Raw genomic sequence first — 14,947 nt, 5'->3', positions numbered from 1 at the left:
ATTCTCTAACAACCCCCCCCCCCCCATTGAAATATTGTATTCAGTGGCCCGCCAGTGATTTAAAATCGTCAATTTCGCCCAACTGTTAAAAAGGTTGGGCAGCCTTGGTCTATGTCTTCTTCGACTTTTTTATTATTCACTACATTCACTACACGTCTTATTATACCACACATAAGTATTTACAGGGCTGGTCCAATGCGGGCGCAATTGGAGCAGTCCGCTCCGAGCGCCGAATTGCCAAGGTGCCAAAGCGCTGATATTATCTAACTCCTTACAGTCCTTACACATCCCCCTCCCGATTTTTTCTACCATTCACTACTGTATGGTGTCACTATGAAGAGACTATATTAAATCGACTTCGATTCTGTATTCATTTCATTAGAGAGATTTTATGAGCATTAATTTCCATGATTTCATAAGCATTCATTCATTCATTCACAAAAACAAATACGAAATTCAAATAACGTATTTAAAAAATCAAATCCCAACGGTCAACAGTCGCCTTTTCAGCAATTAATTATTTTTATATGATTTGAAACTTTCATACATTCTCTTCAACAAATAGATATTTGTTGTTTTCAAAAACTTAAATCTTATTTTAATAATTCGTTTAATAAAAATAATCAAATAACTTAAACGAAAATCTTCCGTGAAAACTTTTCGTGAAGCTGTCTGCTTCAGGAATGTGAGAAAACCTGTAAAACAAACGATTTGCCTTATTATCTCATCGTGTGGGTTTCAAACAAGCAAACAAGCTTCAAACTTCAAGGTCATTTTAGCCATTGATCCCGGTGTGGAATTTCAACCAATTTATTTACCTTATTAATGTTTAATCTTTCCATATACGACTTTTAAGCAAATCTTCGCAGGTGTTTGATCAGCAGATATGTAATGGGCACACCTTAAAATATTTATTATTATTTTAAACTGGTGTGTAGTTATCAACTGTGATAAATGATGGTTTTATAATCGTATTCATTAAATTGTACCACACTTGCAGTCCGCACCTAAATAAAAAAGTAACTAATTAAAAAAATACGAACATTCCCAGACAACATCTCCTACTACCATCATAATAAGCGGAAGATGTTTCTTGAACAATGATGGAGGACTAATATTCTCCATGATTACTACCTGGAAAAAAACACAGCTTTATAGATCATGGCTTATGTGAATGGCCCATTTAAAAAATTATCTTTTGTCTGTTGTGAGTTGGCAACACTGCCTTGTAGATAATTTTGTGATCACTGTGTGATCTTTGTTTGTAACTACCGTAACTAACTAATTATTTAAAATTAAGTTGTTTGAAGATTTACAGATTTTCACATAGATTTGTAGATAACTACTATCTTTAAAACACATTTTCGGTTGGTGTGTTTGCATTATTATTTAAATATTACATAATAATTTGTGGACTACCTACATTTTTGTGTTTATTTACTGACATGCGAACATGTTTACGTGCTGGATGTGTGTACGTACAGTAATATTCTCGAATAATATCTGCAACGGATTCCCAAACTTATCTGTACCGCTACAAACAGTCGAGAAGAGTCCTCTAGATCAGTTCTGCCCAGCGGAATTAACCCAGACTGGTCAAAGCCAAGTGTCTGGAGAAAAGGAAAAGGCTTGGCCAACATTTAACATCCTTGGAAATAAACATAGAATAATATCTTCAGTGGAAATGGCGTCAATGACGAATGGATCGCAGAATCAAAGCATAACATTTTTGAACGATTTTTCATAATGTTGATAGGTAAAAAAAATATGTGAGAAACCTATGTGAACAGTAAAGCTTTTCAAATAAATAATGCACAATTTTGTTTGAACAATAATTCGACTCCATCGGTTTATTGTGAGTTGGAAGTAGGTACGAATTCGAATCGAAGATTTTTATGTGTCCGAAGAAGAACCCGGATATAAAGTTACTAAACCAAATTTTTCGTCACCCACGGGCTGGGAGCCACTGATTTACGCTTGATTTAACTATGCAAATCATGTCACGGATTCTCCATAATGTCACCAAAAATGAGCTCCCAATTATTATTAAACGTTTATTTCCATTAATTACCATGTACGAAACGTACTCGGAGAGTATTGACCCGACAGAATAAATAGAAAGGAAGAAGAAACAAGGTAGAGGAGCCAAAGGGAGATAAGAAGAGACAAGAAGAAGCAAGAAGAGCCAAGAAGAAACAAGAATATTCAAAAAGAGGCAAAAAGAGCCAAGAATAGCCAATAATGAACAAGAAGATCTAAGAAGAGCTGAAAGGAGGCAAGAAGAAGGAAAACGGAAGAAAAAGGAGGAAAAAAATAACAATATAAAAACGCTCAATCAATTCCTTTATTCCTGCCCATCCTAAATTCCAATATTGGCTTATTAGATTACCTGTAGATATACCGGTCGATTTAACTCCAACATCCTTTCCATTCTCAGAGCACGTGTTCCAAGTCTTAACAAATCAGTGCCCCCTGGTGTACCGGTCGCAACGGGACAGGAGTGCTCCTGACTGGGGTGGTACAATCGTATCGTATCGTATATAGATTAAAGTCAACATGTAACTGTCATGGTGATGTGTCCAGTTAGGCTTATTATTCGGCCCAGGATTCGCGGATTACGCAATGAACAATGCGGACGTCGATTGCTATACTGAACAGGTGTAGGATACCCATACACCAATACTACCAGTAAAATAATGTATCTATGTAGCATTACCTAAATCTACCCATCTACTTACCATCTAGTACCTTCCGAATGCAAGAGACAGATCTCCTTACCTACACATTTCTAAAAATAGTTCGAATAGTGGAAATCGTAACTTTTACCACTGTGGAATTGAATTTATTAGACAAAGGAAATGTAGGTAGGTACCTACATAAAAGTAGTATCTACACTTGAGTACATAATATGAATGGTACCTACTTACCACGTTATGACCTGTCAAGTGTTTATGTTGGCAGTGAAACCCCCTTGAGTCTTTTTTTCTTGCTTAATTTCCTTCTTTGGTTTTTGTTGTCTTTGGCTAAAAAACACTGGGAAGCTTTTCATTGCGGATAGCAAAAATGCTATCAATGGAACAGGACCGTATTTATGCGCAGGCAACCAAGGCTACCGCCTATGGGCCCGCACCACAAAAGAACACGCACCACTAATTGTTTAAATTTATGTTGTGAAGATATTATAAGAAGCTTAATCAGTGTTAAGCGTAGACGCAAACCGATAAGCCAATAAGCTTTTTACAATTAAATTTATGTGTAGTTACTACAATTTACTATTTTTCAAATTACGTAAAAATTTTAGCATACTTGTGAATGTGGATATTGTGTTATTTTTCAAAAACATTTAATATTTTTATATAAATACTGAAAGTATGGTAAAATTTTGTGCAATTTAATAATACACTTTAATATTTCTTTTAGTCCATATATTTAGCTTACTTTTTAAAAAAATTCAGAGGGAGGACCCTCCTCGAGGATGGTTACGAATTACCCCCTCCCCACCCAGACCGGGATACACAAATCCTAAATACGGCCCTGTAATGAAATATTTATGGGGCTGACAGATAACGCTATACGCATTATGGCTTGGCCTATTTCAGAGTATTGCTCGCCATACAATCCCAATGGGAATGTTTGGCGAGCGATACGCTGTAATATACCAAGCCACGAGAATATATCGTGGTCTGTAATAGGCTTGACGAAAACGATGACTTCATTGTGAAATGTCTTTTTTACAGTAATGCCTGGATCTTTCCGATTCCTAACCAAACCCTAAAATTATAAAACAGTCTTTAATAAAGTGTTTCTAGATGTACATATTTATGGTTAAACAAAAATGGTCACCACAGTTATTTTGATATACTTTTATATAGCTCGAGAAAACTATTACGCATAGGTATTAATTTATTTGGATTTTGGTTTAAGAAGTTTGCCGACCTCTCTCTCTGTCTCCTTCTCAGGTATCTTAAATAGTCGGGCAAGCTATTACAGCTATTATTTGTTGAATTCATTCAATTTGGCAACTTTAATACTAGCATAAAACCAGTCAGTCCACCTTACAAATTTTTACTGACGTAGTACTTTATTTATTACCCAATTAAACATTGGTCAGTTTTAAATATTATTAAGTCTATTTTGTAAATACATTTGATGTGTTTTAATGTTATCAAGTTTTATTTGTAGAAATCCTTTTTAATTTTAAGTTTTTTTTTTCTTTTACATTACAATTTTTTTTTCTTAGTTTGTTTAGACAATTTGATAATGCCTTCGGAAGGCAAAATAGCTGTCATGCGTAATAATACGAGTAACTAAACAGCAGAACTTGTTTATAAATAATAATAATACTTTTAATTAAAAACAATAAAATCATTCTGGGTTGTGTTTATATTACTCCTTCATCTGATCAAATTATTTACAGAAACCATATCAAATTATTTACAGAGTCCAACGCAAATTTTTGAGGTTTATTAATTTTAGGCTTGGAATTCCTTTAGAAAGAATAGATTACGATCTTTTATTACATTCATTGAAATTGCCTAAGTTAAGTGATAGAAGAAAAATTTTTGATCTTATATTTTTATACAAAATTATAAATTATCAGTTGGATAGCCCTGACATATTAATGTTGATTCAATTTCATGTACCTACCATTAGATCAAGGTCCTCTAGTATGTATTATTGTGACAATTATACCACAGTCTCAGGATATAACTCAGTTATAAATAGATTTCACACATTTGGGAACTTTTATGCTAAAATCGCAGATACTTTTAATATTCCCCTTGTAAAGTATAAAGCTGCACTAATAACACATTTTAACGCCACTTATTTGAATGAGGTCACTACATAACAGGTTTATGTCATTACTTCTTTCTTTACTGTTATTTTCTTTGTTATGTTTTAACAAAATTTAATTCTTTAATTTTTCTCATCAAAATTTAATACTGCACTAATATGTGTAAAAAAATAAAATAAAAACTTTTGTATGTAAATGGCACTTGTGCCGTAAATTTTAAATGAATAAATAAATATAATAAAAAAACATTGAAGTTAAAATTTTATGAATTATTTCACCATCCCTATACCATTGTTACGTTTGCCGAGCAATCAGAAAATGGGAAGATATTTTAGAATTTTTAATTTACAAGAATGCGTTAAAGTTTTTTTAATGAAGCGGTTTTAATAGGAAACCGCCAAAGTTTTAAAGGTTAGTTTTTTAGATAAAAAAACCCATATTCAAAAACCAACCGAGAAGAGAGGCAGAAGAGATTGGCCCAGTTCGGAAGAGTAAAAACGCACGCGGTGTGTCGTTTTTTAGCCAACCTAAGCACACATAAATTTGTTCGAAACCACTTTTTTCAAATACATAATATCAACATCTCAGCAGGACTTATTCTTAAATTTGGATTTCAGGCCTAAATACTTGAATAAACCGAATAACTCTTTTTTTAAACCAAATATTTAGCAAATTGATCGCTCGACATTTAACCGCAACAAGTACAAATCTGTTATTCTGAGATAATCAATATTTTGTTTTTGAGTATTTCTAAATATGTATTTCAACATTTTTCACTGAAATTTCCACATTTAAATAAAATGCATGGCACAGTCGCCAGTTTTATTGACTGGGAATATTTAAATATTTGGATATTTTCAAACAGGTTTTTCGACTCGCTTTTTGACAGTTTTTTGTTTGTTTAAAACTGAGAAGAGCTTCTTTTTGGCAAATATTCTGTTACCCGTATTGTAATTTATGATTTTTCGAACTTGTTTCCCGTTAATACTGGACCATCGAAATATCTAGCATGGATATTCGCTACTTCAATCGCCGGCCTGCAAGTCTGGACTCCTGTCAGATTCCGTTAAAAATTAAGATAACGATAATTGTAGTGTATAAAAGAGTATCTGAATGCGGCCAACGTGAATATATATTATCACATTTATATAAAATTTTCATAACTTACGACGGGCCGACCCAGTTCGATAAAACTTACCATGCAAAGTGGTAAAACCATATTGCATAAGAAAGTCAAGAATTAATTTCGATAGGATGAAAAGAAATCTGTACCGCTTTTCCACAAAGCTGTCTATTCCATATTCACGATATTGTAATGATTCACGAGTCCGTGGCATCGCTAACACCCGATTTTACGCAATATGTGCAATGTGATACATAATTTGAACTTTATTGGCCAATATAGTGACACGATGATATAATATTATCTCACTCAGCAGATCGCTGCAGGCGGCGGATATCCTTGCATACCGATTAGGCTGCACATTCCATAGTACCTTAGTGCTATTTCAAATGAGTAATTACGCATCGTAATGGTCATTCCTACGTTATTCGACATCAGCTACGAGTGCGTTATATTAAAAATAATATTTGGATGATTTGTAAAGCGCTGTTGTGCAAAATCACCTCGTTTTGGTTCAATAAAGTGAATATTCTTGCTTCACTGTATTATACAACTGTTATCGTAGAACCTACTGGTTCAGCGAAAATTCTTGCTACACCGTATAATATACAATCTTTACCGCAGAACCTATAGTTTAATAAAGTGAATATGCATCTCACCGCTACACCGTATTAGACAAGTCTTACGTAGAACCTATTGGCTCAATAAACCGAATATCCTTACTAAACCGTGTTATACAACCCTTATCGAACTTACTAAACAGACAAACACTAGGAGCTAGGAGGGTGGAGGAGGTCTACACCGATTTTAAAGAAAACTTAATTTTCAAAAGACGTTTTGACTGCTAACCCCCAGGGACGCTATTAAAATTGTGTATCTCTGCTTTATAAAGGAGTCAGATTAAAAATGTTTGATCAATTTCACAAGTAAAGAAAAATTCAGCTTACTGAACCTAAACTAACGATAACGTTTTAACGTACTGCTATAGAACCTAAACTAATACACTGAAAACCTTTTGATGTACTGCTATTGAACCTAAACTAGCACACTGACAACCTTTTAATGTACTGCTATAGAACCTAAACTAACACACTGACAACCTTTTAATGTAATGCTATTGGCACACGGAGAGTAATTAGAATTGCAATTTTTTTTAATAATCTCTTAAAATTATCCGTACTCTGGTCAAAAACGGGATTGATTATTATGACGATTTAGGAACACTTGTTTCGTAATATTTTCGCATTTTGTCATTATATATTATCAAAGCGAATACAGGTGCATGGTGCAACATGCGTGCTCCGATATAACCGTGTGATGATCCTATCTTTCTACCTACGTAAAATTAATGATGATTTCTTCTGTCTGATTTGTAAAATGTTGCAGCATCCTGGTCATTGTCCTTCGATTTTCCTAAGCTAGTGGGGGCGCCCTTTATAAGGCATACCTTAAAAAGAAAACCCTAGCTAAGCCTCTCGATCCCTGTATGGAGTATACAGTAACAAGATCTTAAGAGTTATTTTCGCAATAATACTCTTTTTCAGCGTTGTGGGAAAGTTCCTTGGGAAAAACCTTGGTCCATCACAACCGATATGTTAGAAAATCTTAAATCATATTTGATATGTTAGAAATTTACTAAAAAAATATCAGGAAACGGTCTGCAATCCTGCTTTTAACCGGATCACCAATAATTTGAAGAGATTTTTAATAAATTAGTAAAACTCATTTTTCTCCATGTACCCATTATGTAAATATCGATTAATTCACCCTTAGGTTTAACAGAATTGGCACCTACGTGAAAATAACTTCCCACCTATCCACAAAGGAGAAATAACGATACATATTCAAGTAATTTCGCTTCTCTATGTATGTATCCAGGTCTGGAACACTTAAAATCTAATACCGCATATTATATTACGCAACAATGAAACCTTCCAATTAACATGGACAAAACGTCTCATTTACATCACTTTCGTTCATATGATTTGTAATACATTCACTAGAAATGTGGAACCGAAGAGCGCCTTAGATTTCTTAAAAAAAACTGATCGAGTATACGGCATTACGGAACGCGTAGTGTCACGTTGCATAAATAATGTAAAACGTGCCATATGTAACGTATATCGACATTATCAAGTTTTTAGGTGGGTGTGACACGATCACGCATTATGCCCGATTATAAGAAGGCAAGTAGGATATTATATACCCATTTCAATGGCGGGCCCAGCTATTGTATGGAAAATACATATGTGATACAAATATTTTTTACCAGACAATTATATTTATTTATTTATTAATTTTCGGGAAATCGAGAGTTTACATTTATTTCAGTTTGTACATAAGTATTACTAGTACATAGCCAAAATAAAACCAATTATGGATTTCCTCCTTGTGACTTTACCTCTACTGAGACAGCATAATAAGGAATAACTAAATCATTTTTTTAAGAAAGGAATATGAAATCAAAAAATTATACCAAACAAAAGATTTAAAACGAAAAATTTACAAAACATAACATTAATCAATACATTTATAGCCATGTAGATATAACAATAGAGACATAAAATTATTCACAAACCATCGGAGAAATATTCTTTTATGGACCTCTGTATTTGGTAAGTTCGCAACTGAAAATATCCACCTTGGATAATACGTTATTGTAATTATTGCGTAGTCTGTTCAGACAAGAATTCTGCTTAGAGTTCGTTTTGCATTGATCCACCCTGAACAGGACAGAAGAGCGCAAACGCTTTGCGTGAAAACAGGAAGATTTTAAAAAATAAGATCTAGTACAGTTAAAATTGTATTGTATTGTAAAAAATAATTGTTTAAATTCTTAGCCGCTTGGCTACGGAGGTCGTCAAATTGCCTACTAGTCGTCAATTTATAAAAAAAATATGTCTTTTAAAATCGAGTTTAATTTTATTGATAGATGTAATTAGTTGTTTGAATTACCCGCAATTTCGTCAGTATTTAAGTACCTACTTACTTGGCATTCCCAATTCCAAGGCCATAACGAATGTGAGTTTTAGACATTGGTATGGTTTTTGTAACGTTTCGAAAATTCTAACGATGCAACAGTCAGTTAACAATATAATACAGCCAAACTTGGTTATAACGGGAACGAGGGGACCGACTAAATTTGCTCCTTATAGGCGTTAGTCGCTATATCCAAAAGAGATTTTTTAACAGTCATAATATGTAACTCTCTACTATCATCTACTATCAATATATTCGCAAAAGTATAGTTTATTTTCAAAATACGAGTAGATACTTCTTATTAAAAAAATAATTAGAAAAATACACTTTTATTACTCAAATTTATTAACAATGATTGTATTAAAGATTTAAATATGCTTCTCAATTTCCTCTTCAAAACAATCAACGCATTATAACTATCATCAACTGGTTCAAGGCTTCCATGAAAAATATCACTACCTTGCGCGTACTGTACCCACCGCTTGTTAAATCTCACTTGTCATAAATAACTAGCTAACTGGATTGTTTTGGTTTTCGGCTATGAAATTTTACTTGTCACAAACCAGTGATGCACAACCAGCGGCCCGTGGCTATAGAGAAAAATCTAAATGTTTTGGGTAATTCTTGAAAACCCTGGCTGCGACCATTTTTAATAGAGTTCACCTGGTTCAAGGCTTCCTAGAAAAAAATATTTCTTGTAAAAATACATAAAAAAGCGGCATTAATTATAGGATGCGTAAGGAAAAGTCGGTCACCAAATTATGAAGTTGTGACCTTCGTATTTAAATTAAAAATAATAATTAGAAAATTTCCGCCTTTGATACGTTTTCCATTCATTGATTGCATGGATGTAAAATATAATAAACTAGTGGACCCTGCAATTCTTCGCTATCGCTTAACTAATAAACTAATAACTTTAACTGGTCTTTATCGGGCGTCTCCGACTTTTACTTACATTACATTACATTACTGTATACCAAAATATTACTGTAAAAAAATATCACGTCTATTAATTCGACTCCGTATCTCATTCCGGTGCAGAGATATTGCGTTAAATATTCCTCGGGCGTCCTCGACTTCTTCTATTATCCAAACCGCTCTCTAAATACTCCTGGCACTAATAAAAATAAACTTGGAAATTTTAAGCGATACAGAACGACTACTTTTCGTGAACTTGTCATGTACAGGATGTTCTACAAAATATGTACCTACATACTATATAAATACCTACTCAATTACAGTCGAGAGCACCCACCAGTTTTCCGACCCGTTTTAAGGACCAGATGGGTCCCTTTATCGATTCTAATGTCAAGACTCTTCTTTTGTTGTTTTAAACGAAGCCATTGTAAATGATTTTGAAAGCCCCCGATTGTCCCTTCATGGTCCAACATTTTTACATACCAAAAACGTTTGAGTGCTCTCATCCAAGGCAGTTTGTTCTTGTTCCTGAAGATAGTGGAGAGACAACATTTATAAAGAAGAACATATGTTATAACGGAACTGCAAATTCAAACACGTTCCCATGGCATTGAACAACACAAAAACAGCCTCTGCTTCTGGCGCACCACAGGCTGTCCCAACGAGAGTGAGCAGTGGGACGGTAAGGTGGTCTTTCAAGCCCTCCACACCGTCCTCGGCACCACAATGGCCAGACGTGACCCCCATGAAGACGGTGGGATAGTGGAGAACCATAGATAGAACCATAAATAAACACAGATAGCCAGAACCGCAAGAGAACAAGAAATCATGGTCGAAGGGAACCTTCCCTTTAACTGCTACCGCTGCGTCAGGGGTGGCGCACTGGACAATACAGAAAACTAAGTGCTTACAAAATACAATTAATAAAGGCACCAACTCTGCCAGGTTTGGACAAGAGGCTATTCCACCCGATTGCGGGGAGGGTATAACCTATTTTATATTACCAGGACGATACGTTAGGCGAAATAATTACAAATGTTGAAAAATCATTACTTCTGCGCCACATTATCAGCACTGCACTAAAACGATCATAAAAACAACAAAAAATAGCAAAAAAACAATAAAAATGTATTTTTTATCTACAGTTACAGATAGTTCTCCAAATGTTCTTTGTCATTCAGGTACATAATTTATTATGTAGGTATACCTACGTTTTATGAGATGCCAGCAGATTCGCTACAAGGTGTATGCCTCAATGTCTGTTAATGGTGTGAATTGATAAGTAAACATTGAGAGTTACGATCTTGGATGAAACGACGCACAATCTTTACGCAACACTTTAGGACGGATGTTTGTTCTGTCAATGAACCTTTACCTTGCCTCCTCTGCCGGACTTGAGTTTCACAATAATAAAAAAATAAAAAGCTTAAATATGCATACATCTATCTAAAATGTAAAAAGTTTTACATTTTCCACCGAAGTTATTTACTGCGGGAGAATTTCAAATGTAGCATTTATTTATGATTAACGTAGTATTATTTTCTATGAACACTATTTATATTTTAATTGATGATTTAACTGGACACCAAAGAGATAAATTATAATACATACGATTTAAGATTTTATTGGTGTTTTGGAAGGTTAAATATATATGCTTATTAAATCAGTATCACGAAATATACATTATTACGAAAACATACATAACATGCCCACGTAGAAAATATTTTAAATTCATCACAGGAAGAATAATATCATATTTATTGTTTTTAACTATATTTATTCTTTTGTTTAAATTTAATTTAAATCAAATTTATTGTTACAGCTGTTTCGTCTTTCATTACCATTTTCAAACTGTGGTTTTAACCACGTTTAGACGACTTGTTTATATGATTCTATTTTACCCCCTCCCAATTTAAATTGATTTATTACCGGTTAAACCGATTTACTAATAAAATAATTGTTACAACAGATTTCATATTCTGTGGGGGTATTTTGAAGTCTGTTTTCCCCACATTAATGTTATCTTAATTGTTTAATAATGACTATGTTATCTTAATCGTTAAAATAGAATCATATAAATAAGTCGTCTAAACGTGGTTAAAACCACAGTTTGAAAATGGCCTTAAACAGTTGTAATAATGAAAAAACCAAAAAATACTTGCAGAACATAATAATTATATTTTTAAATTTGGTTTTAATTAAATTAAAAAAATATATACGTTATATTATTTGCTAATATTTGCCTCGACCGTGAAAAAATTAACTAATCGGTTATACTATTTGTCTAGGCTGTGTTTTTCTAAACTGTAGAATAAACTTAAAGAGATAATAGAATATGGAAATATTACCAGTGTTTATGTTTCTTTGTAACTATAGTTAGGAATCTGGGAAATTCACACCTTAACACAACATTGTAAGGACACGTACTCAGTATCCGTATGCGGTGAGTTTGGGTAGATTATTATTAGGTGTGTGCGAATTCTCACATAAATATTTAACACATTTAGTACTATAATTCCCAAAATTGTCTTGGGAAATCTAAGCATTTCTTTAGAATCTTCGTACATCATTTATCTAAGGGAAATAAATTAACGTTGCTATTTTATGATAAGTTAAACCGGAAAATTGTACATTTTCCAATAAGTAAAAAGTGTTGACGGCTCAAAATAGTTAAAAATAAGACATTAGACACATATACTAAAATATTACAATAATTTAATTTGAAGTTTATTCATCCTAAAAATTGTAATTAAAAACACGTCTGCTTATAATATTATGTTGACTTTTTGTAATTTTGTATAGGTACCTATAATATAATATATATTAATAATAATTAAATCTTAGTAAAATTATTTTATTTTGAAAAAGATCAAACGAGCATATTTTAGAAGGACAAAACTTTAATATCCAGTAGTTTCCATCAAATTGACTTGTAAATTTCCACTTTTTGTGATCAAGCTGGTATCATTTCAGAATTATATTGCTCGAAAATAAAACATAAATAATCGATTTGTATGTTGATAGTTCGGCTTGGTCATTAGGATCCTAGAATGTCATTTCTAAAGCATCATTCAAGAAATAATCGAAAAGTTAATGGAACACATGAAGGACTCGGTTGTCATAAATTCATTTCAATTATTGTGAAATATCAAGAGAATCCGCTGTTGGCTAACTTCAGTGGATCTAACACTATGATGTTTTTTATTAGAATATCATAAATTGAATCAAGGTTCAATTAATTCATTTTTTCTTTTTTTTAGAATTTCTTACTACTTTTCAAAGAACGATAATCAGAACCATGAAAATTGTATTTTGATAATACAGTTATTCTTAAAAGAGAATTATAATACTCTAACTTAATTTAGATTTTGTTAACTCTTTATACATATCTCCGAATTCTTCTCCTTCTATTGCCACCATTTACCACGCGCGGTGGTCGGCTATCAACATGAAATTTATCTAAGAGCTCTATAATTATTCTGAAATTGGTCTGTCTTTATTTTGCCTTATAAGTCGTACACAGAAGAAGGCGAAATGGGGTATTTTTAGAAAACTATGAACACCGTTAAAATTTGTATAAGACTAAGGTCGGGTTGTTTCACAGAATTTGAACAATTCATCAAATTTAAAAGCTGATTTTCAAGTTCTGTGAAGGTTCTATCCAATTTCTGTTAATATTTCAGATTCGCGAAGCAACTGGTCCAACTGCAACTTCACAGAACTTGAAAATCAACATTGAAATTTGATGAATTGTTCAAATTAGAGTTTATTTTTCTGATTATGATTTTCGTACTAATATGTAATTTAAATATTTTCACTCATAATAATTGATTTGAAAAACGATTTAACCGATCCGCACTTTCCGAAACGGTTCCAACTGGCTACAACCTCATTAAGATGTAGAACACGCCAATGGCTGGTAAGACGATTGTCACTGACGTTGCCTGGCGTGACGTCAACGCTGCCATATTCACGAATAAAAACGAACAAGTCGTTTTGGGGGCAAATTGAAAATGGCACATTGAATTTATTGAAAATGTATTTGCCCACATAAAAATACCTTTATTATCGTAATATTTTCATATTTTTTCCGAGAGTAAAAAAAAACGGTGAAAATTCCCTATTCATCTACGAATTTATCTTTGTGGACAGCGTAAGAACAAACACCCTTATCTGAAAATGCGTGTAATATTAATTTAATTAAAATTTTCGACATAATTTCCTCGACCGCCGACTTCAACTGTCGCATTGTGTTATACAAGGTTATAACCGGAACAATATAAAGCCCACAACAATTGAAAGTTATGACGCAATGCAAGAAATAGTAAAACTACAAAGTACGCGTTGCACAGACAAATACTTCAATGTCCTAAAACAATGCGATCGTTTATAAACATTAACTCACATTACCACATCAGACACAGGTGAAAACATGCTTGTGTACGGAATATCTGTTACCTTTAAGTCCCATATTGTTATTGTAACGTGAATGCAATTATTATACGTAACCTTTTACTATTGTCAATATTTTATTCATTTCACCCACTGAAGAGACAAACCGATAGAATTGTGTTGTTGGCGTATCCGTATGCCCGAAGTAAGCTTTTGAATTTTATGTTGTTTCTGGTGAAAATGAACAAACATTTTAAAATTCTTTCTTGAAGAGATAGGTACTGGTTTGTGACGTAGAAAATGCCAATGGCTGGTAAGATGGCTGCCACCGACGTTGCCGGGAGTCACGTCAACGCCGCGCCACCATATTCACGAATAAAAACAAACATGTCTTTATGGCGGCAAAACGAAAATGGCACATTTCATTGGTCTCTGAGCCTGGAACTCAAGAGGTCTTATGCAACTAGAATATTTCCACTGTTGACGAGTAAATTTTCTATAACGGTTTAAAATGTGCGATTTTCGATATGCCGCCAAAACCACATGTTCGTTTTTATTCGTGAATTTTGCGGCGTTGGCGTCATGTCGTCAACCTCTATACATAAGCATCAAACTTCTAGGGATTGTCTGTTCAGTGATTTCATCCTTTCTTTTAACTGACCCATTTTTCACACACGAAGCCTAGTGTTTGATAATAGACATATTCATTTATAATATTCCTCGGTATTTTACATAAAACA

The sequence above is a fragment of the Hesperophylax consimilis genome, chromosome 3, assembly GCF_061612785.1.
Source record: "Hesperophylax consimilis isolate HC1 chromosome 3, BYU_Hcon_1.0, whole genome shotgun sequence".
NCBI lineage: Eukaryota > Metazoa > Arthropoda > Insecta > Trichoptera > Limnephilidae > Hesperophylax > Hesperophylax consimilis.
The sequence above is the reverse complement of the archived record's forward strand: the minus strand, read 5'-3'. Positions refer to the sequence as shown.